Source organism: Lagopus leucura, unplaced genomic scaffold (genome assembly GCF_019238085.1).
Source record: "Lagopus leucura isolate 7727_CA_CO unplaced genomic scaffold, USGS_WTPT01 Super-Scaffold_73, whole genome shotgun sequence".
In the NCBI taxonomy this organism is placed as follows: Eukaryota; Metazoa; Chordata; class Aves; order Galliformes; family Phasianidae; genus Lagopus; species Lagopus leucura.
This window is the reverse complement of record NW_024962252.1, coordinates 64635992-64658536: the sequence shown is the minus strand read 5'-3', so window position 1 is coordinate 64658536 and position 22545 is coordinate 64635992. Positions and strand designations below refer to the sequence as shown.

Genomic DNA, 22545 nt, shown 5'->3' with positions numbered 1-22545 from the left:
TACTTAAGTTGCTCTGAAAGTAATGCCTCTTACTTATTTCCTTGGAAACCTCAACAGATGCAAAGAATACAATAACACTATTTAGTAGAGCAAATTCTCCACTAAAAAAGCACTATTTTTCAATGTAGTCACCACCATTAGCTGGTTCACATGGATGAGTTATCAATACGCTCTCTGTTTTGTGATGTGACAGCTGTGCACAGCTATCTGGAATGTGACTTGTCTTTCACATCGCTGTTTTCTCTGAAACACACCACCAACCACCTCAGTGTACCAATGTCCAATGTTTGATCACCATAAGCGTTCAGCAAGTGTAGATAAAAGTTAGGAGGTGCAACTTTTCTGCATGGTGGACTTCAGTGCCGCACCTTCACTTCATGTGCACTTGTCAGATGCCTTTTGTTCAGTCTGCCTCTCTGTCATGTAGCAACAAAATGGAATGGAATTATTGGAGAGAAGATTCAATCTCTACTGTTGTACCTACATCCACCTATGATTTTGTAGTCCAACATAGTAAAACAGGTGACATTACTTTCAAAGCATCCCTTGTAGATAATGAAAGATTTCACAGTGCTGCACATTTGCTTTGTTTATTAGAACTGCTTGTGAATGAAAAATCCTTGCATCTATATCAGGGATGAGTGAAATACAGTAGTGAGAAAATTATTTAAATCAAAATGTTTTGCACTAAAACACATGGAAAGTGGTGTATAGGTTCTTTTTTGTCTGGCAAGTAGAATATGTGCAGGACTGTAATATAAGTATGTAGATAGGGCCTTAGTTATGATGGGAATCTAAAACACTTAGAAAAATCAAAGTAATTGCAGAAGAATTCGTTTCCATTTGCGTGTATATATGTAATGTATTGTGATTCCATTCTCATTGTTATGTCAAGTTTACGCTTTTATGGGCTTCAGCTTTTTTTTTTTTTAATGTAAGATAACTACTGTAGCTTAAAATATCCTGTGTTGCAACTTCCGTAAAGAGTATCATTTCCCTCAGTTCACCTGTTGGGTAAAATTATGGTGATTTTTGTCTTTGTTGTAATTGATACTAGACTTACAATGTAGCTGAAATCTGTCCCCAAAATGGTGATCTGTGGATATGAGTTGATATTATTTAGGTGCTGGAAATTTTTGACTGATTCCAAATTAGTCAATCTGAATGGAAAGAGTATTTTTGCTAGTGTGTTGTAGTGTACTTCTTAGCCCAGATCTCTGCAGTTCATAGAAGGGTCATTATTAATTCCTTATGTTTTATGGAATGTTTTTCTTATATATTCCATTATATTTTGCACTTAGTGTGTGCATTTAATCTGGCTTATTCTATTCTACTGTTTTGCCATGTAATTGAATGCTGACTATTAAAAGCAATGGCTGTAAATTATGAGACTCATATTTTTGAAATGATTTTGATGACCAGTTATGCTATTTTTGTCTCTATGCTTCAAAGGGAAGTGAGAGACATTTAAATGCAATTGGAGGCATTGTCTGTCTTTTCAGTGTTGGATCCTAGAATTAAGGTTGAAAGAGGACTGTACAGAATTTTGAGTAGGTTTTTCAATCAAGTGTATAAGTTTCTATGAAATGTGCTATGATGATATAATTCTGTTGACTGAAGAAATGATGAAATCAATTGCTAAATTTAGTGAACTGTTAGTTTTTTTTAATTAACTGGTTATTTCAGTGCAGAATTATAATATGGATATCTGGAAGGTATATTAAATATTTTGATGTTAAATATCTGATTTTATTCCCCATAGTTCAGGGGAGATGTTGGGGAAGTGGGGAGCACCAGTAGCTTGGGTAGTAGCTCCACTGCTTGGAGCGCATGACCTGTCACAAGATGTTGACAGAGCGAGGCTTGGCTCTCCTGACAAAGCAGCGACTAGTAGGTGACCTGAGAGCATCACACAGGTACTTGAAGAGCAGTTACAAAAACAATAGTGGACCAATGACCACAGACAGTGATTTGGTAGGGCTCCCATTAGATGTGAAGAAGAACTGGATGTGAAGATGTGAAGAACTACTGGAAGTAGTGCAGCCCAGGAATTGGCTGCTTGGAGAAGTTGCTCAGTTTTACATCTTTAGAGGTATTCAAGACTCAATGAAATAAAGCCATACCTGACCTTTCCTAGTGCTGATGACAGCCCTGATCTGAGCAGGAGTGTGTCTTTCTGAAGTCTCTTGTATCCATCACTGTCATGATTCTATGATCTGTGCTCAAAAACATACAATTAAACTCATTCCATCACTTGTGGATTGGTTTAGGTTTCAGCTTCCTGCCTTGTACTTGTGTGGTTGTGTTGCCACTAGAGCAGTGGTACCAACTTATAAAAACCTACATTTGATTAGGTTTCTGCTCATCCTCTATTCACTATCTTTGATTACCACATTCTGAAGTGACTGTGGCTCATTTTTATTTGAAAAAGCAAGCAACGCTGTCAAGATGGTATACTGTACGCACAGTGAGGCATTATTCCCAAAGCTCTAATCCTGTTTATGAGAGAAAATAACAAATACGAATAAAAAATCCTCTCCACTGATATTTGAAACCTGCCCTACTTCTCACTCTTGAAGAAAAACAGAGCTGATAAAGATTTATTTTTCTTTGTATCACACAGAGAGAGGAAAAGAACAACAAAGCACACTCTCTGCACAAACAAAAGTTACTGACAAAATATTGAGCTGCCCTATGGGAACAGCAGAAAGTTTTTCAGAATTTGAAATTTTAAAATTATCTGTGTGAATGACAAAGTTAGCTAAATTTGTGCTGTGAGTTGCATGTTTCTTTTATATAACTTCTGAATAATTTTTGCATCTTTTTCTATGCATTTATCCCATGTCAGTTGTTTTCCATTCCACTTTCTTTTAATAGAAAATTATCAATACTACTTCATCTTTATTGTTGACCTTTTTCTTCTTCTTTATAATGGATTTAGGCAGAGATTGGTCTTGTGTAGTAACTTCAGTTCGGGCTGATAACTCATCTTCGTCATTAAAATTTTAACATTTACATTTTTGTATTTTCTCTTTTTTTTTGTTTAGTGGGTATCAAAAACACTGCAGATCTCTCATTGTGAAGCTCATGTTGCTCAACACAGGATGTTAAAAGCCTTTTTTTTTTTTTTTTTAATTGTATGGCATGATACTCAGCTTTGCTGTGATTATACCAAGCCATTCATAATTAAGTTGTTCACCTAATTTTGTGGTGAAGTATGGAAGAGCACAAAGTATATTAAAGTAAATATGAGGAGTGAATGCTGAGTCCATTCTAGCAGAGATCAAAGAACCTGTGCCAACATTCAAGACAAGGTGTCACTGAACAGATCAGAAATTGGCTGTGTTATCTACTCTGTATTGCATCTTCTGTGATCTGTAGTCCAAATGTGGTAACTTATAGTGTCAAAGTTGATATGATTTCATGTTTTCTTTGTGGTCTTGATTACCATGTGGTTTTGCTTCATGGTCAGTATGAGGTGTTGCAAAGTGGGGGAAGAAATGCCTGGAGTTGAGCATTGTTTCAAAGAAAAAGGGGGGGAGAGGGAAGAGCTAGGAATAAAAATGATATTCATGTTAAGCACAAGAATGGCAGCGTGAGAGGTGGCGTGTTGAAAATGTAGATTGTAAAGATTTAGCTCTGTTATTTTTTTTTTTAATGAATATAAATAAATTGACAACACGTATTGTAGGTAAGAAGGTGTCATGATAGGTTATTTCTAATATAATTTCAATATAGTGCACAGACCATTTCCCAGTTGAAAAAGGAGTTTCAAAAGGCAGAGCTTTTGTCTAGCTTGCATTTCCTGTTTTTCTCATGAACAGCACTCCTGAATTTTAAAGAACTCTTCCAAGTTAGAGCAGGGCTGATTGATTTTTTTATTTTTTTTTATTATTTTTTTTTTTCCTTCAGGAGAAGGATAGAGTTGCTGTTGAGTAGTAGGAAAATTAGCAAGTCCTAAAGGTAAACCTGTTTATGCTCCCAAGAGCACTGTCCACCTTATATCACTTCTATAACGAGTACTCTTTACTATCCATCTCAGAGAAAGGATTATCCAAAATTATAGGTAGCTCAGCAGGTTCCATAAACAATTCTTCTCACCAGTCAGTCTGAGACTTAGGTAGACAAAAACAGAATGGATATTGCTTTTCAAATAAGTACTGCTGAGTAATTAATTGCATCTAATTAGCAAATCTTTCCTTAAGTATTCAGACTGCAGTGATCTAATTTATTTCCCCAGGTAACTGATCACATTGCATTCTGTTTCAAGCTGAACTGTCATGTTGTTTTTAACAGGCTTTAAGTAACTGCATGTTTTAATGAAAATGTTATGATTGAAACAGTGTGATCCATGTGTTAACCTTCAAATTGTTCAGCCCACCTAGTCCTTGTAGTTGGCTTCCTGTTGCATTGAACTGTGAGATGATGTTTGGGTCAGTGTTCTCTCTGGTTATTGAATTCTGTTCCATGTTTAGCATTCAGCTACATGTCCAGGGTTGAGCATTGCATCCATCTAGGTAGTGGATCATATCATTCCTTCACTGCATGCGCAGGCACTGTTTCATAGAACTAGGAGCAATATTTACCATGACAGTGAAATCAGAATATTCTGAGTTGGAAGGGATCTAAAAGGATGATAGAACCTAGCTTCTGACTCCACACAGCACCACCCAAAATTCAAATCCTATATTTGAAAACATTCTCCAAATGCTTCTTGAACTCTGGCAGCTTGGTGCTCAGCACCGTCACCATCTTGGTGAAGAAACTTTCCCCAGTCCCACCTGCCCACCCCTTCCCTGACAAGGCACCCTTGTCTAAATTCTACCAACTGGCCCTAAAATTGGGGCCTTGGGGAACTCCACTATTGATGAGCCTCCAGCCTGATGTGAGCCTCTCTAATATCGCCCTTTGAGCCCCATTCAACAGGCAATCATTCACCCACCACATTATCTTTTTGTCTAGCTACGTGCTGGATGCTTTGTCCAGAAGGATTCTATATGGTACAGTATTGAAAACTTTGCTTAAATTCAAAAAGATTTCATCAACTGACTTCCCTTGGTCAACTAGTTGGGTAACTTGTCAAAAAAAAAAAAAAAAAGGACATTAAGTTCATTAAACATAACCTTCAAGTCCTGTATCCAAGTCACTGATGAAAACTACCCATAAAATGGAGCTCTGTGGAACCCCAGTAGACACTGGGTTTACTATAACTAAATGGGTCTGTAGCTGATGAACTTTGGCCAGCCTGGGTCAAATAAAGTATCTTTGTCGTAGGTAGTTTGTGATAGCATTAACTCCCAAGATTTCTTTTCAAATGGAATGATAAACTGCTACATTACTCATCTGCTTGACTGTTTTTTGAATTGTGTTTTTCCACGCTTTGATATGCAATAATTACTGATCTTAGAATGTAACTCTTACTATAATAGGTTTAAGTATTTTTGAAACTCACAAGCATGTACAAACTGAGTTATCAGTTATCTTGAACCAACGGGGGTTATTTTTCCTTTTGCTCATGACTTCTTTAAAACTTGATTATGCTTGGTTCAAGATAGAGCTTGGGAAGAAACTCTGTAAATGAGGAGTATCAGCTTGAGTTGTAAATATACTTTGCAACTTGCAACCAGCATTTGTACTATTGAAACTTGTAAAATAAGAGAGTGTTGTTTTTTTTTTATTTTTTAATGTATAAATCAAGATTCTGGCCATCTTTGACTTTGCTTATTTCATGCTGGGCAGCATGAAATCAAGAAAAATTATGTATTATGTATGTAAGAGGAAAAGCCTTGTTAATAAGTCAGCATAAAAGAAAAAGTGGTGTCCCAAACCAGATTTTTTTTACAAATTTTAAAGCATAGGTACTAGCTTGTGCAGCAAGTACATTCCCAAACATTGAATAAATATTTTATTTGATAGTATTATAAAAGTATTGCATGGAAAGAGGAATGGTAAGGGTGGAGATTTGGGAGAGCTGGAAAACAAAACAAATCAAGTGAATGCTTAATTGGGATTATTAGCTGTATCTTTGGGTCCATGCTTTTTTAATTACATTTCACTTTCTAAATCTTGGTGACTCTTGTCTTTCTGTGTCTCATTACCCAGAGCTAAGAAAAGAAAGCACCTTGTGGATCTTGCTTATGGCTTGTTCATTTTATATTTTTATTTTGTTCCACAGTGAGGCATGCTGCTACTTCCTTACTCTTTTGTTTTCTGTTTCTTGGTCTGTATTTCAAAAAGAAGCAGCATGTTTTCTTTCTGAAACGAAGAATTAGAATTACAATAGATTTCATGTCTGAAACACCTGCACAGTAAGAAATGAAGCAGAATTTTTCAGCTCTTGCTGTTCCATGGCAAGGCTTCTGTTGCCTTTCCTTCCTGTAAACAAAGGCAGTCACTTAAAGAGTGGGGAATAGGCTGTTTACAGGATATTTTCTGTATGAAAGGAAGGAAAAGTGCCTTTACAGAGATCAACCTATTGTGTTTGGAATATTGGAATTTATATGGAGATAAATTGAGTTTAGCTTTTTGAGGGGAAACAGGCAGGAAAACACATGTAATCAATTCAGTCTTGACCCTGAGAAGTGCTAGATAACCCCTTTAGTTGCTGAAATCAAAGCAGGAGTTAGAACATGAGACATTTTGGTTTAGTCGAAAATCCTATATGATCATTTTAAGAACTTGATCAGATATAGGTTACGCTTCAGAATAAAAGGTAAGAGTTTATGGAATTTGGATTTATAAATTAGCCACTGCTGAATTACCATCATCGTTCTTAAAGAAATGTTATAATTAGATTGAGAATATGTGCAGTCCTCACGTACATTTCAAAATTTTACTTGACTTGTGATATATACTAACAATAGTTCTCATGGGAATCATGTTGTTTTATTCTTATGTTGTGAAATTAATTTCTGTGGCTAGTTATTTGGTTTTCATGCATCTTCTCTAGCACCAGCAGGAACCTTTTATAACTGATAAGAACTGTGAATTTTAGGCATTTTAATTATCTCCAAACATTTCAGAATAATCTGGTTTCATTGTGTATGGGAACTGTTGAGTTGTGGCCTGAACCACTGATTGAGCACCTGGAGAAAGGACCTGGTCAGCCCTGGGAGCACAGGTGAAGGCAATTCAGCTGTGTGACCGGAAGGAGTGGGGCCTGGCTTCACTCTTCCTCAACCCATGTAAGGGTTGACTGCCACTGGGGAAGGATCTCTTTCTGGAGATCCCTCCTTTTAGTGAGCCTAGATCCTCGGTACAGGTGAGCATTTCTTCTTTGATTGTCTCTTTTCCACCATGATAATCTTTCCAACTATAAAACCTGTAAAGTACCATCTTAACCATGCTACTCTTCCAACTGTACATTTGTTGGCTGTATGCAGACCTCATGTCCAGGTTGCATGGGGCCTTGGGGCAGCCTTCTCTAGTATTAAGTGTGGAGGTTGGAGGCCCTGCATGCAGCGGGGAGGTTGAAGCTTGGTGATTCTTTTTGTCCCTTCCAACCCATGTCATTCTACGATTCTGTGTCTATATGAGAGCAGCTCTGAAAGTAATGCCTCCTATTTTATGATGTCAGAGACAGATGTTCATGTTATGGTAGCAGGGATTGAACCTTCCCACTGATACTCCATTCTGTTTCATTGTTGTCTGACAGATAACAGCTGAGGGACATTCTGACCAATTGGCATCTGACACAGAAATGCATATGAAGCAAAGGTGTGGCATTGAATTCCTCTGTGAGGAAAAGTTGCACCTGTTGACGTTTATTGATGCTTGCTGAAGATTTCTGGAGAACAAAGAGTGGATGTGAGCACAGTGCGGTGGTTGTTTGGTGGTGCATTTCAGCAGTGGTGACAGACATGGGAAAAACAAACCATGTTTCGGTTGGCCACGCACAGCTATCACACCAGAAAATGAAGAGCATCTTGATTCAGCTCATCTGTGTGAGCTGGCTGATGGTGGTGACTATGTTGAAGAAGTGTTTTGTTTGTTTTTTTTTAGCAGAGAATTTGCTCTATCAGTGTTACTGTACACTATGTATATGTTGTAGTTTCCATGGTAATAAGTAGGAGGCATTTCTTTCAGTGTGACAGGTGTATATAAGCTGATAGGATAGGCAACAGATTTGCCTAGGAAACAGGCAAAATAGTTAAAAATAAACTTAGTGACAAATTATATCGTATGCATATTTCCTCTATTTTATCTATAATTCTTCTACTGTAGTCAAGCGTGTCCAAGATTTCCAACTTCAGACTTGATATATAGATCATAGTGAATGTGCAGTAAGCTGTTCTGGGTGTCTTGCTATGAGCTCATCCATGTAGTGACCATCTGTACAGTGTTCAGAGCTCTTGGAAGCCAACTTTAGAACTAGGCTTTTCTGACCTGGATGCTGTCCATCTAGGCCATCCTTTCTGGACAATCCTTTTCATACTAGACAAAACATTTTTCTTTTTTCAGAGGAAGAAAACTCGCCAGAAAAAAATTAGATGTCTGATACTAATGCTCTGCTTTTCCTGTGATAGGAAAATAGGAAGAGAAAATATTAAAAGATTGGGCGTAAATAACACCAAAGGTTCAGGGGCAGATTGTTTTCACATCAGGTTTGAGAAGGAAGAATTCACAGTGATTTAATGTCCAGCATTATATGCTTTGTATTCCAGCCTTTTTTTTTTTTTTTCTGCTTGTTTTCTGTATTGTACCAACTAGTTGTGGTTATAGGAATTTGAGATCAAGATAAGTGTATTTCTAACCTTTGGAAATGGTGTGCAGTATATGGCAGGCAACAGTTTGAATGCCTGACCTTTTGCCAAATGGGAATTATGATGTGACTGGCCTTCTTAAACTCACATTTTAGGTATCTTAAATGAGCATTTCTTTGCCTTGTCATTGGCCAAGTTGGCTTCCTCAGTGACATTTGCTGTAGAAGCAAAGTCCTGGTTTTTGATTCCAGGGGGCACTTAGAAAAACAGAAAGAGAGGACTGAAAGACCTGCAGATACATGTATTACTTCGTGGAGGAAAAAAAGCAATCTGGGTTGTACCCTGGGAATAGTGAATGGATGTCCAGGCGTATAATTATTTTCTTACTCAGAGGATTCTTCTGAAGTCTAATATTACAATCAAGTTTTATGGTATATTGAAGAAAATAAGCATGGTTTCACCTTGTTTCTGATATGCAGTTACCTTAAATGAATTTAAAGCAACTTGTGTTTTGAATAACTTTTAAATTGCATATCTTCGCACATGTAGGATAAGATACTATGAAGAAAACTCTTAGAATGCTGGTAAAACCATTAATTCTTCTTACGTGTGCCAATTTATTTTTCTAATCAGTTCTTAATTTCTTTTCCCAGTGCAGTGCACTGTTTTCAAACTCTGTATTAAAAAAATACCAATATGTGGACAAAGGCTAGTGTTTTCCAATTTGTCTATCTCTTGAAAGAACCATGTAATTCTCTGAAGTTACTTTACTTTATGGACCAGTGGATTCTACATTCTACACTCATAAACAGGCGATCAGAATCATTTGTGACAGGGTGTTTTTAAATTTTTTATTTTTATCTAACATAGAACCCTTAGACTTGGAAAGGACCATAATATTTAGACTTGTAGTTGACTTAGAATCTTGGACCTTTTTGTGCTTTTTCATTTTCTGTATTTTTGTGCATTTTCATTTTCATATTCAGTAAAATACTTTCTAGAATTGTTTTTATCCTTATGGTGGTTGTTTAGTAGAGGAAATAGCATAGCTTCCTGCTGTGTTTTCCTTTCTTTCAAAATGAATGTAGCATTGTGTATTTTCAAGCTCGATTTTACTATCTGAGATTATGGTAAAATAAATTCCCTTTGAAACTATGTTAACACAGATAACATATGTAGCTAGTTAACCATAATGGTAGATAGTGATTTTATATATGATATCTCTATATGTTGATTTAAGAGACCTATCTGAAATACAATCAGAGAATGGCATTGGTTGAAAAGGACCACAATGATAATCTAATTTCAACCCCTCCTCCCCCTCTGCTCTGTGCAGGGTTGCCAACCACTAGACCAGACTTCTCAGAGCCACATCCAGCCTGATCACCTTCAGGGATGGGGCATCCACAGCATCCTTGGGCAACCTGTTACAGTGCATCACCACCCTCTGTGTGGAAAGACTTACTCCTAGTATCTAACCTAAACATCCCCTGTCTCAGTTTAAAACCATTCCCCCATGTCCTATCACCATTAAACAGTCATACCCCCTCCTGTTTATATCTTCTCTTCAAGTACTGGAAGGCCACAATGAGGTCTCCTTGGAGCCTTCTCTTCTCCAAGCTAATCAAACTCAATTCCCTCAACCTTTCTTCATAGGAGAGGTGCTCCAGCCTTCTAATCATCTTAGTGGCCCTCCTCTGGGCCCATTCCAACAGCTGTCTTTCTTCTGCTGGGGGTTCCAGGCCTGGACGCAGTACTCTAGATGGGGTCTCCCAAGAGCCGAGTAGAGGGGGACAGTCACCTCCCTCTCCTTGCTGGCCACTCCTCCTTTAATGCAGCCCAGAACATAGCTGGTCTTCTGGGCTGCGAGCGCACTGCTGGCTCATGTCCAGCTTCTCATTTACCAGGACCCCCAAGTTCTTCTCTGTGGAGCTACTCTCAGGGAGATCTTCCCCCATTTTATGTAAATACCATTTGTGGTATTTACACACCCAAGTGCAGCACCTTGCATTTGGCCTTGTTGGACCTTATCAGGTTCTCAAGGGCCTTCTTCTCCAGCCTGTTCAGGTCCCTCTGGATAGCTTCCCTTCCTTCCACTGTATTGACTGCACTGCTCAGCTTGACATCTGCAAACTTGCTGAGAGTGCACTCAATTTCATTGTCTATGTCACTGATGAAAATGTTGATGAGCACTTGTCTCGAGACCAACCCTTGAGGGATCCAACTTGTGATCAGCCTCCACCCAGACACAGAACCATTGATCACAACTCTTTGGCTGCATCCAGCCAACCAATTCTTAATCCATTGAAGAGTTCATCCTTCAAATCCGTAACTCCTCAATTTAGAGAGAAGGAGGGATGTGAGGGACCATATCAAAGGTATTGCAGAAGCCCGGGTAGGTGACATCTGTCCCCCTTCCCCTGTCTAGTGAAGCTGTCACTCTATCATACAAGACTACCAGATTGGTCAGGCATGATCTGCACTTGGTGAAGTTGTGCGGCCTGTCTCAGAACACCTCTTGGTCTCATATGTGTCTTAACATAGTTTCTAGGAGGATCTGCTCCATGATCTCAGGCACATAAGTGAGGCTCACTGGCCTGTAGTTCCCTGGGTCATCCTTTCTCCTGTTCTTCAAAATGGGAGTTTTCCTTTTTCCTGTCACTGGGGACTTCACCAGACAGCCATGATTTTTCAAATATGGTGGAGAGTAGCTTGGTAACCACATCAGCCATCTCTCTCAGAACCCTAGGAAGGATATCATACAGCCCCATAGACTTGTATAAATTCAATTGCATGCGGAACTCTCAGACTTGTTCCACTATTACTGTGGAATGGAATCCACTCCCCACACCTTCACCTAGAGGTTCAGGATCCTCTATAATAATAATAGTTTTAAGTATATTTTACTTCTTTCTGAATTAGCAATATTTCTGTATGTTTGAGCTAGAGTTGTTAGTTGTTAGTTTAGACATTTTTGTTAATGTTTTAAGGGCTTTCTTTTTTGCCTGTAAAATGTGAAGTTTAGAGTGTTTGATGCTCTGTTAGCTGGAATTCATTCCATAAGTTGTAGCAGAATGTTTTTTAAACTTTGTGGAAAGAACTGACTACAATTTTCCTTCAAAATATTTTATGAAACATAATGAATTTTTCTGACTTGTAATTGAAAATATTACTGAGCTACTTGCTGCAAAAAATACAGTTCTACTGTGCACCTTTTATCATGACCATTGAAGCAAAGCCATAAGGAAACAAGCTGATAGTTCTGCAGCTAGTTGTTTATTACGCCTTCTCCCCACATTCCTCCCCAGCATAGCTTTTTTTCCCCAATTTATTGCCCGGAACTTGAACAAATAACATCTTTAAATTCTCTGTTGCACCACATAAACATGATATGTGTTGCACTATGCTGAATTTTTAAGCCATTAGGGTTTATTTGTATTGTATTTCCATATGCTATTAGATTCTCATACTAATGTTCTTCTGAAGTTATTGTGTTAGGCTTTTTTTTTTTTTACTTATGCCTAAATATTGTAAGTGGACACCTTCGTCTAAGAAACAAATGAACAAATAAAACAACAACCAACCTTCACTTCACTTCACTTGCAGGTATCTCCATACTATTTAAGTTAGAGAAGAAGTGACTCGAGTAGACATCCTTTGAGAAGCTTTCTAACCAAAGGTAAGCAAGATTTTTAACTCATGACAAATATATTTTTGGTGTATCTGTTTTATGGCCCACCTTTTAAATAAACTGGCATCTGTGTTTTTGTCTGTCTTGATGTTTGACATGTCAAAACCTGTATTTCTTACAGATTTGTTAAAATGCTTCTAGATGGTCTGAAGGGAATTGCTCATAAAGCTCAGCGTACAAGTGAGGTTCAGTCTTTTTTCAAAAATCTGTAACTTGGCAGGTTGCTTCTCATTAATGTTGGAGCACATGGTACCGGCACTGAGGCTAAAGTTGTCGTACAGATGTTATACAGAAGGACTCTTGCGTTCCTTAACGCATAGGATAAGCGCAGATATATATATAAATATATATTTAATTTTAAATTTTGGTCATTTGAAAACTCTTAGCCTGGCCTTCCTCTGGAAAGCTGATATGACCAGCCATGTGGCGCTCTTTTAGTATGTTATGCTAGTGTCTTTTTAAGGGCGAATTAAACTGTTTGTAGAAAGTTCTGAGCCTACAGTTGCCAAAAATTACCTTGATGTGTTCTGTGACAGGAATTATGAGGTGCAGTCATCTTTCTAAGCTCCTAATTCTGCAAGCTCCTTGATCTAGTCAAACTGGATTGCTTATAGCTTTAGCAAGTAGGTAAGCTTTAGAAACACTTCTTGTTTGCTCAGTACAGTCAGACTGTCATCTAACAAAGGTGCGCTCCTTACATCATAGTGAAGAGATGAATAACTTGTTTAGAGTTTGAATGCTTTACCTGACAGCGTGTGTGAATGCACACTTCTGAATAAAAACTGCTTTTGTTTTTTTTATGAAATAGGGTTCTATCAACAATATACAGTCATTTGAGGAGTATTTTAATACAAATTTTATCAACTTGATCAAATTCATACTACGTACTGTTATCCCATGGATTCCCCAAGATGCTGTAACATAAAGAGGAATCTGCCATATCAATATTTTTTTCAGTGATTGGCTCTAGCAATCTGGTCACTGTCAGATGTTGGTAAATATGTGCTACAACTGTTCTTGTTTTGAAGAATGGAATATTGTAGTATTGGTAATGGCAAATAGTAGAAGATATATTAGGTATAAATGTGTGGGAGTTGAGTAAGTTCAGATGAAGAAAATTAACTTGAAGTAAATGCAGTGATAAATGTGAAATATATGGAAAATAGCAATATAAGTTCCTCATATTACAGATAAAGAGAAGTAATGGAGGGTAAAGTAGTTGTAGGTGATGTCTCTTGTAGAGAGGAAATAAAATAGTACAAAGCCACAATGTGACTTACGATTCATTCAATTACTGGCCAGTCTAACATAGAGCATATATCAAATGTGTATGAGAAATACAAAGTTGAAGGTAATAATCATTTACAGAATTAAGGTGTACTGTGATATAATTAAAGATTTTTACAATTCTACATCTTCTGTAGGAGAAAATAAAGTTGTGAAGAGCTTGATTTAAGGGAAGATCTCACAATTTTTGCACATTTGCATTAGCACTGAAGTTAACTTGTTAGTGGGTACTGGAGGGAAAAGTCATGTACTCCTGTTTCTTCTTTCAGTGTAATGGACAGATTTGGTGGGACAGGGGGAAGAGATGAGTCCTTTCTACCTCCTTTCTAACTGAATAATATTAGGAGGATAAGATGAATGTGCAATCAAACTGTATCAAAAACAGAAAAAGAATCTTTGGTAATGACTGCTTCTAAGACAGCTTCTGTAATTTCTTTAGTATTAGTCACTTTATTGTATCTCTGTAATGCAAAGCACAAAATAAATGTATACATTTAGACTTGGGAAAGTAAGTAGATACTCTGAGATATTAGTCTATTCTAGCTTTTTTTTTTTTTTCCGATTAATGGTAAAATTCAAATGCTGCGTTTTGTACTATTAGGTTAATTTTATGTAAACAAATCATGTTCTATATAATTATAAGCAAATTATATTAAATGACTCCTGACACTGCGTTCCTTCAAATCTCTTTTATTTCCTGTATATTCAAGTGTTGTACTTCTGCAGTAAATTAGTGTTCCTCTACTATTCTCTTCCATACTTCCTAAGTAAAAGATAATTACTGAAGCCAATCAGAAACTTCTGTTCTTACTTTGAATGTTTCTTTCCAAAATATTCCTATATTGGGGTGGGAAAATAAGATAAACAGAAGCAACTTCTTTCTTCTTTCTTTTTCTAGATAGGTCCCCTTTGATTTCAACCCTTCTAGGATTTAGGATTCTGTGATACTCTAAATAGGAAATAATTGTAAGAAGCACTAACTGATCACTTAAGACATACAATATAATTTTGGTGAGGTTCAATAAAGTTACGAATTAGGCTGGATTAATGTTCAAGTTAATAATAAGATCTCCTGTTTTAATTTGTTTTGTGCTGTCTGTTTAGCAGAGGACATAGGGAAAAAGGAAAGAGCAGGTTGGATTTAAGGAAAGAAGATCTAAGATCAATTGCTAAAGAGTGATAACTTTTAGAAGGGAAAGGGAAAAGGAGGCTATTTTTAACAATTGAGAGCAATTAATATGGACTTGTCTTACAGCCCTCCATAAATTTATTTTCTGTGAGCAAAAGGCTGACGTAACACTAGTGCAAACTAAATTAATCTAAGAAGAAACCTACTACACCCTAGTAGCCAAATACAAAGAATTGAAAGAAAGTTCTTGGGAAAAGATGAGAAGGAGAAAAAAAAAAACACAAAAATATAAGAATGTAAGCTATCTTGATCTCTTTATACAATTCCTTAAACTGAAATAAATTAGAATGTATATTTTTCTTTCATACAAAGTGAAGGATTATGATAAATTAATTGAAGTCCTTTGTTTCTGGCTCTTGCAAAAAGTCTAAAGAAATATTTGAAGTAATGAAAAATTAATGCAAATATGCTTGTATGTCAACTAAAAAATTGGTCAGAAACATATGCTATGAGCCTATTTTCAGTTGTTACCAGCACTGTGCAGTGTGAAAAGATAGGTTAAAAATAATTACGTGTTTTCGAAGGAAAGACTTCTCTGAGAAGATTGGTGAAATGAAGTATGTAACAGAATGAGTAATGTGAGAAATGAGAATTTGAAAAAGGTTCAGGGAGAGCCAAACACCATCTATGATTATGAAGATGGTGAGGGATGTAAAGAACAACAAAAACAAAAAGACTACTGTGTGTGCATAAGTAGTGAAAGAAAAGCTAGGCTGATTAATTGAATTGAGTGATTACAAAGGTGTGGGAATAACAGAAGCCACAGAAGAAACTAAGATCATCAGTACCTTCTTCACCTCTGTTTTCACTGATAAGCGTGGCCTTCAGGTATCCCAGACCCTTAAGAAGGGAGGCTAAGCCTGCAATAAGAAAGATTTACTGTTGAAAGAGGAGGATTATGGTAATGAATGCTTAATCTGGATGTCAAGAAATCCATGGCATTGATGGGATGTATCCACGAGTTCTGAGTTGATGGCTGATAGCAGTGTAAGGGCACACCAATTTTCTTCAAAATGTCATGACAATTTAGAAAAGTTCCTGAGGATTGGAAGGAAGCATGGATCACACCCTCTAGGAAGGATCTGGAGAAGTGCAGGCTGGTTAGCCTTGTCTTGATCACTGCGATAGTGAAAGAATGTGTAATCCTGTAATTTCAGATAAAGAGCAAGAAGATGAATGGGAATAATGGCCATGGATTTAAAAAGAGAAAGTCATGCTTAGCTCACCTGATAGCTATCTCATCACAGAAGGATAGCTTGGTGGATGAGAAGAGGAGCAGTAGATGTTGTCTACCTTGCTATCAGCAAGACTTTCCGATTTGTTTCTTGTCGTATTGTCATAAGCAATCTGTACGGGCTGAACAACAGACAGCAAGAGAGACCGAAAGACTGTAAACTGGCTGAACTGCCATCTCAGAAGGTTGTGATTAGCACTACAAAGTCCTACGGAAGGCCAGTCGCTGGTGATGTACACTGTAGATTAATGCTGGCTTCAGTACCGTTTAACATTCTAATTAGTGATCCAGTTGATTGGTTTGATTGGGTACTTAGCATGTTTGTTGATGATCCAAAACTGGGAAGAATGCACAATACCCCAGATGGTTGTGCTTATCACACATGGTGAATGTTCTTATCAGCATATACAAATACCTGATGAGGCAAATCAAGAAAGGGAAATGAAATCCTTGGTAGAGTCAAAGCGACAGGACCAGAGAGAGTGGGTGGAAACTGAAATAGATGAAATTCCATCTGAGCACTGTGAAGGCTCTCAGGTACTGGAACAGGCTGTTAGGATAGTCCCCAAGTTCTCCATCCTTGAAGGTATTTAAAACATGACTGCATCCTGACCTGTGGTCCTTAGTAACTTGTGGTAGCTGACTGTCCTTGAGTAGGGGTGTTGGCCTAGATAATCTGCAGGAAGTCCCTTCCAACTTTACCTACTCAGTGATTCTATGTCATTCTCTGACAGTTTATAAGAAAAGGGGAAACACTATGTATTTTTCAGGCAGAAAAAAGTTAAAACATACTAATACATTCCATGATTGCCTGGGACACAAGTTTGCTTGCAATTCTTTCTTTCATAGTCAAGCTATAGATAAGCAGGGATGATGCTTAAGCCACTTTCCCCCTGATTAGGAAGTTTAGGTGATAGAGTAGTAAAAGAAAAGATACGTTTCTTAGGCTCAGCTCAGTGTTTGGTGTTTTGTTGTTGTTTTTTCTTCCCTCCCAGGGGAAAAAAATAGAGCTTTTGGAAGTATTTTTCAGGATCTAAGTGGAAAGAACAAAGATCAATTTTGATCTTGTGAAACTGACTGTGCTATAATATTTTTACCCTGCCTGCAGGGTGTCTTAGTATTTGTTTGGAATAAGTTCTAATCCTTATCTTTCATCTTAAAATACCAATGATGTGATACAGATTGGCCTCTCGTCATGCTTGGTCTTCTCTTAGTTACCATACCATATCACACCCACTCTCTATCTAAAAAATGCAGACAACTTAAAATTTCTTTGCAGGCTGACTTGGTCTGCTTATTAACCTGGCATGCCCTGAACCCTGTTTGTGAAGACTGGAGTGAGGAGAGATGGGGTCAGGGAGGGTAGAGGAGGTGAGGAAGTATCAGGTTTCAAAAATAGAAATCTCACAAGTATTTTTTTTATTTTTTTCTTAGTCTTGTAGAAAGTCATTGGTTTGCTCTGAACAATACTTCATAGTTTTTACCTGCTAGACTTGCAATTTTGTCTTGCCTTCTGATGCCATTTAGCCTGGTAACTAGATTTGCTTGTCAGATTCCTAATTTTGAATGTACTGTGTAATCTGTCACGTATATCAATCAAGGTGAGTGGGGGAGGGAGTGCTACAAAAGTTCCCCTGATACTCTACTTCATCTGCTGTCAGCTTGTACACAATTTGGTTTTGTTCATGCTGCAAATGGAGGAAGTGATATGAATGGCTAAAAATCACAGTTCAGGGAGAAAGGAGGAGGAAAGAAAGGACAATTTTCTTCATAAATTTCTTGAGATTTCTTTGTTATCATACATGAAAGCAAATGTTGGACAACATTGGGAGGGGCAGGGCTACATGCCAGCAAATGCTGAGGATCAAAGTCTGCTGTAGCAACAAAGTTTTCCTAAAAATGTAAACTAAATTTTTTTAAACATTTTTTTGAAGTGGTTATTTATAAGAGGGACAGGAAAACGTTTCCATTTCATATACTTTTTGTTAAACATCTATACTAACTGCTTGCTTAGAAGAAATGAGGAGTTGAACTGATTCTGTATGTGGCATGCTGCTTGTTGTTGTTTTTCTACAACCTCCAAAAGACAAGTGATCTTCATTCTTGTTAATGATGATAACAGCTAATTATGCTCAGGAGGCTGACAGATTAGATACACTATTTCTACATTCCTTAATTCTTTAGTTGGCTTCAAAGTACCATTCACAGATATTTACTTACCACTCAACGATGAGTGTTCTGCCTGTAACATGTTTAGAAATTAGATGCAAGGAATGTGATTTTGATTTTTTTTGACTCTGATTCCTTTTTTTTTTTTTTTTTTTTTTTTTTTTTTTTTCCCCCCCAAGAAGAGAATGTTTCTTGCTCATTTTAAAATTTAGAATACACTTGTAAACATGCGTATATATTTCCTGTTTTGTTCTTGTCAAGACTTCTAAAATTTTGAAGGTCAGATGCATCTTCAGGTTTAATTCAGAACCTGTCTTCTAGGGAGCAAGTAACTTGATGTCGTATTTCAGGCCTTTTGCTTTACATATGCTAATTATTATATTACATTTGACAGTTGGTGGTTTTATATAGAGGAAGAGGAAGTGTGAGCATTAAATGACAGCTGTATGCTTTGCAGCTAACTCAGTTTTAAGGGCAGCCAGCATTTAATGGTATTTTTAGGTTTAGCAAAGTGAACTTGGTTCTTTTGTTTTGCCTTTGATGTGCTTTGAAACACAATAAAGATAAATGAATTACTTTGTTTTTCTTGAAGGAAAAAGTGTAGCATGTGTAACCTTGATAGATTCTAAGTTACTAAAGTGCAGTGGTTTGGCGAAGAAGAAAGGAAACTTGTACCACTATAGTGAATTGTTGGGATTGTCATTCTGTATGGAGGTAGTGAAGTGATCTAGTTAAAAACTTAACAGCTAAGCTTAAATTAAGCTTTCTTTTTTTCTTTGTTAGGACTATAAAAATATAAATGTGAAATACAAAAACTGGCATACTGAAGTTACATTGTAGCTGGCAAGTCTGCTTTATGAAATATAAAGATAATTTTGTCTTTAAGCCCTATGTTTCTATTCCTGTTGCCCTTGTATTTGTTATTAAGCTCACCCAGGAACTTAAAATAGCTAAACCACACACTGAAGCAGAGTAGAGGATTCTGTGAAGAGCTGTAAACTTTGTTTCTAGAACTATATACTGAAATAATTATTTCATCATTGGAAACTTGGCTTTTTTGATTTAGTAGAATTGAATTAAAGCACATTTTGAAACAGATGCATTCAAGACATACAGGAACACTGCCACAGTTGCCTGTGTAACAGCTGCAGGTCTACAGACTTTATAAGGCTCAGGGAAGCTCTAACTGCGGCTGTACTTCTGGGGTGAAAAATAAAAAGTGAGTATTGTATCTTGATGTTTCAGTGATGCAGAGCATGGCTGACAACTTTTCACGGATAAATAATTTCTTAACTTCTCATTTTTGTTTTTTTAAAGCCAACATCCAGTGCTTTTGAGTTCAAGTAGTTTAGAACTTTATTTTAGGAAGATCTTGTAGAAACACAATAAAAATTCTGGAGAGACAGGAGATGCTTTGTTTATGGTCACACAAGGTTTAGATATTTTTGTAAAGTGTGATCAAAAATAGCATATTTTAGAATACTCGGGAAAAAAAAGTGGAATTTCATCTGTGAAGGCTTCCTATCTTGCCTCCCTTCTTTATGAATATCTACTGGAAGTGAGTGCTTTAGTGTTAATCTGTTTGATTTATGTATTTTACATGTGGATTGGTTTGTTTTTTTAAATCTACTTTAGTGATGTATGAATAAATCTTAACTGAACCTTTTATTTTGCTGGAAAAATCATTCCCTCATTAACTTCAGTGCTGTCTGCAAACGAAATGGATGGAGGATGAAGAACTGGTGTGTGTTTTCTTTTGGGAAATGCATTCTGTTGCATGTCCCTTATCTGCTACATGCTCTTAGCTCTTCAATTCTTCCGTCTTTGTTTCTGAGTTTTGCTCACTTATGCATTACTTCCTTTTCCCTTTCCCAACCAGCTTTTTTTCTTTTACTTTTTTTTTTTTCGCTCCTTAGTAAAACTACAAGGTTGCTTGTGTGTAGTCCACGTGGTTGCAAAAGAGGGAAGAACTGACATCAGCTAACATATGCAACCTTCCTGGCCGTACTGCTACATAAACATATAATACATAGCATATATAAGTGGGTGTGTTCATGTACTTCGTACCCTGAGGGACTGAGCAATCCAGTCTTGCTCAGTCTCTATGTAGAAGGAGGCCTAGAAACTGAGTGGCTTTGGATATTGCACAGATGTAGAGACTGAGAGAAATGCTACTAAGGAAATTTTAATTTTAGTCAGCAATGATTTGGTACTGCTTAATTTGTCCAATCCTTTTAAAAAAATATTTTCTCTAGCAATTCTTTTTATTGCTAACACGTCTTCCCCACTTCTCCCAATTTTATACCTTGACTTTTCATACGTATGTACTTGAGTTTCTATCTGATAGATTTTTGTTTTAAAAAATCAGTTTTATTTATGTTTTTGTTGCTTTTACATCTAAGTGTCTGCTATGGCTAGAATATACTTAATGTCTCCTTTCGGTCACTGATGACTACGGTGATTATCATGTAGTCATCTACCTTCATTATTTTAATTTGCATATTAGCATATTAATTCTCTGCCCTTTTTTAAAGTTACATTTCGTCAAGTATTTATCACAGCAACTGTCCAACTACGTTGGGTATACTACTCTGTGAAGATGTTACTAGAATAGTTTTATTGCATGTTTTCTTGCATACTACAGAGGGGAAGAGCTAAGCACAATGGCAACAGATATTGCTTCATTTATGTTTAAGTTACAGAAAGTAGTAAAATTACAAATAAGGTCTTCCATTCTCACAAAGTAGATTTTGATTCTTATTCATATTTAAAGAATCTTTCTGTTGATCATATATATAGTCTTAAATGTTATTTGTTCCTTCTCTAGAAGTATAGATTTCCAAAATAGTATGGCATACATGTTGACTACTCAGACCCAGTATCTACTTCTGTTGTTGTGTCTATAATTAAATGTGGAAGATAGCTTGAACTGGGGAAAAAAAAAATTTCCTATTACATTAATATTTAATTTTCAAAGTGATCATGTATTTGGTGAGGATGAACTGGAGATCTGTCAAACATTTTTGCTTTTCCTCTTCAGAGGATTGCTTGGTAGTTATGGTATTTCACTAGAATGTTGATTGCTGAGGTTCAGCCTTGTAGACATTTTGCAGTAAACGTTTAATTTCCTTCTCTGTTTCAAATAGAGAAGTGAGAACTTATTTGTTACTGGAATATTAATGATATTTCAACACAGTGGGAATACATAGTTACTGATGTAACTTAGAGTGCAAACTGAATATTGGATAAACCTTACTCTCTTTTTCCCCCTTATTATATGTATAAAGCAAAATTGCTTTCTAAAATGTGGAACAAAATCCCTATAGAAACAACCAGAAAACCCCAAATTTAAATTTGGTTCCTTGTAGGTTAAATGAATGACTGTACAAGTCAACCTGTTTGCATAGTATTTCAGAGTAGGATAGGAAAATGTTCAGTGCATTGTACTTTGTAGCTGCTCTGGCTAATCATTTCTGTATTTATACCTCAGTTCTACAGTTTTCCATAAAGCTGCTTTTTTTCCAATTGACTCAGAATTTTTATGCTAATGTGTATTCTTTCATCAGTCTCTTTACAAATGTCACTGAGGATCTGTAGAGCTCAATGGAAACAATGCCAGCCTTGTTTAGCTTAAGCACAATATGCTACCATTGTAGTATTGTCCAACTTTTTATGTGCATATCAGAATGAGATGGAATTCAGTGCACCATGCAAACTAATATTGGGTCATTGTGTGTGTAGGAACAATTAACTATTTATCTCTAAATTGCATTCTCTTTTTTGTGCAAGTGCACTTTTTAAGATTAGTTCCAAATGCTGTAATGAACTTGTTGCTCTGGTGCCTGCTTAATAAAAAATAGGTTAATTTGAATTCATTTTAATCTTAATTTAATAATCTTCATCTTTATAATCTTAACAATTAAGACTCAACAATACTAATTTGAGCTATACACTGTCTGAGCACTGACTGTGGTCTCGTTCAACATCTTCATCAGTGACCAGGACAAAGGGATAGAGTTCACCTTTAGGAGTCTGTTGATGATGCTGAGCTGGGAGGTGTAGCTGATGCACCAGAAAGCTGTGCTGCCATTCAGTGAGACCTGGACAGATTGTAGAGTTTGGCAGAGAGGGATGTGATGAGGTTCAGCAAGGGAAGTGCAGAATCTTGCACCTGGGGAGGAATAGCCACATGCGTCAGTACAGGTTAGGGGCTTACCTGCTGGAGAGCTCTGCAGAGAAGGATGGGGGTCCTGGTGAAAAACAGGATGGCTGT

The 22545-nt window shown here is 36.9% G+C and overlaps 1 protein-coding gene across 3 annotated transcripts in view; it reads left to right on the top strand.

Moving 5' to 3' along the window:
• The window catches only part of SIPA1L2 (signal induced proliferation associated 1 like 2), a 141558-nt gene that overhangs the window by 20149 nt on the left and 98864 nt on the right, over window positions 1-22545 (top strand). For all 3 annotated transcript variants that reach the window (XM_042877101.1, XM_042877085.1, XM_042877092.1), the window contains exon 2: window positions 12309-12381. The gene's annotated coding sequence lies outside the window, so the exon portion shown is untranslated. The remainder of the gene's footprint in view (window positions 1-12308; window positions 12382-22545) is intronic.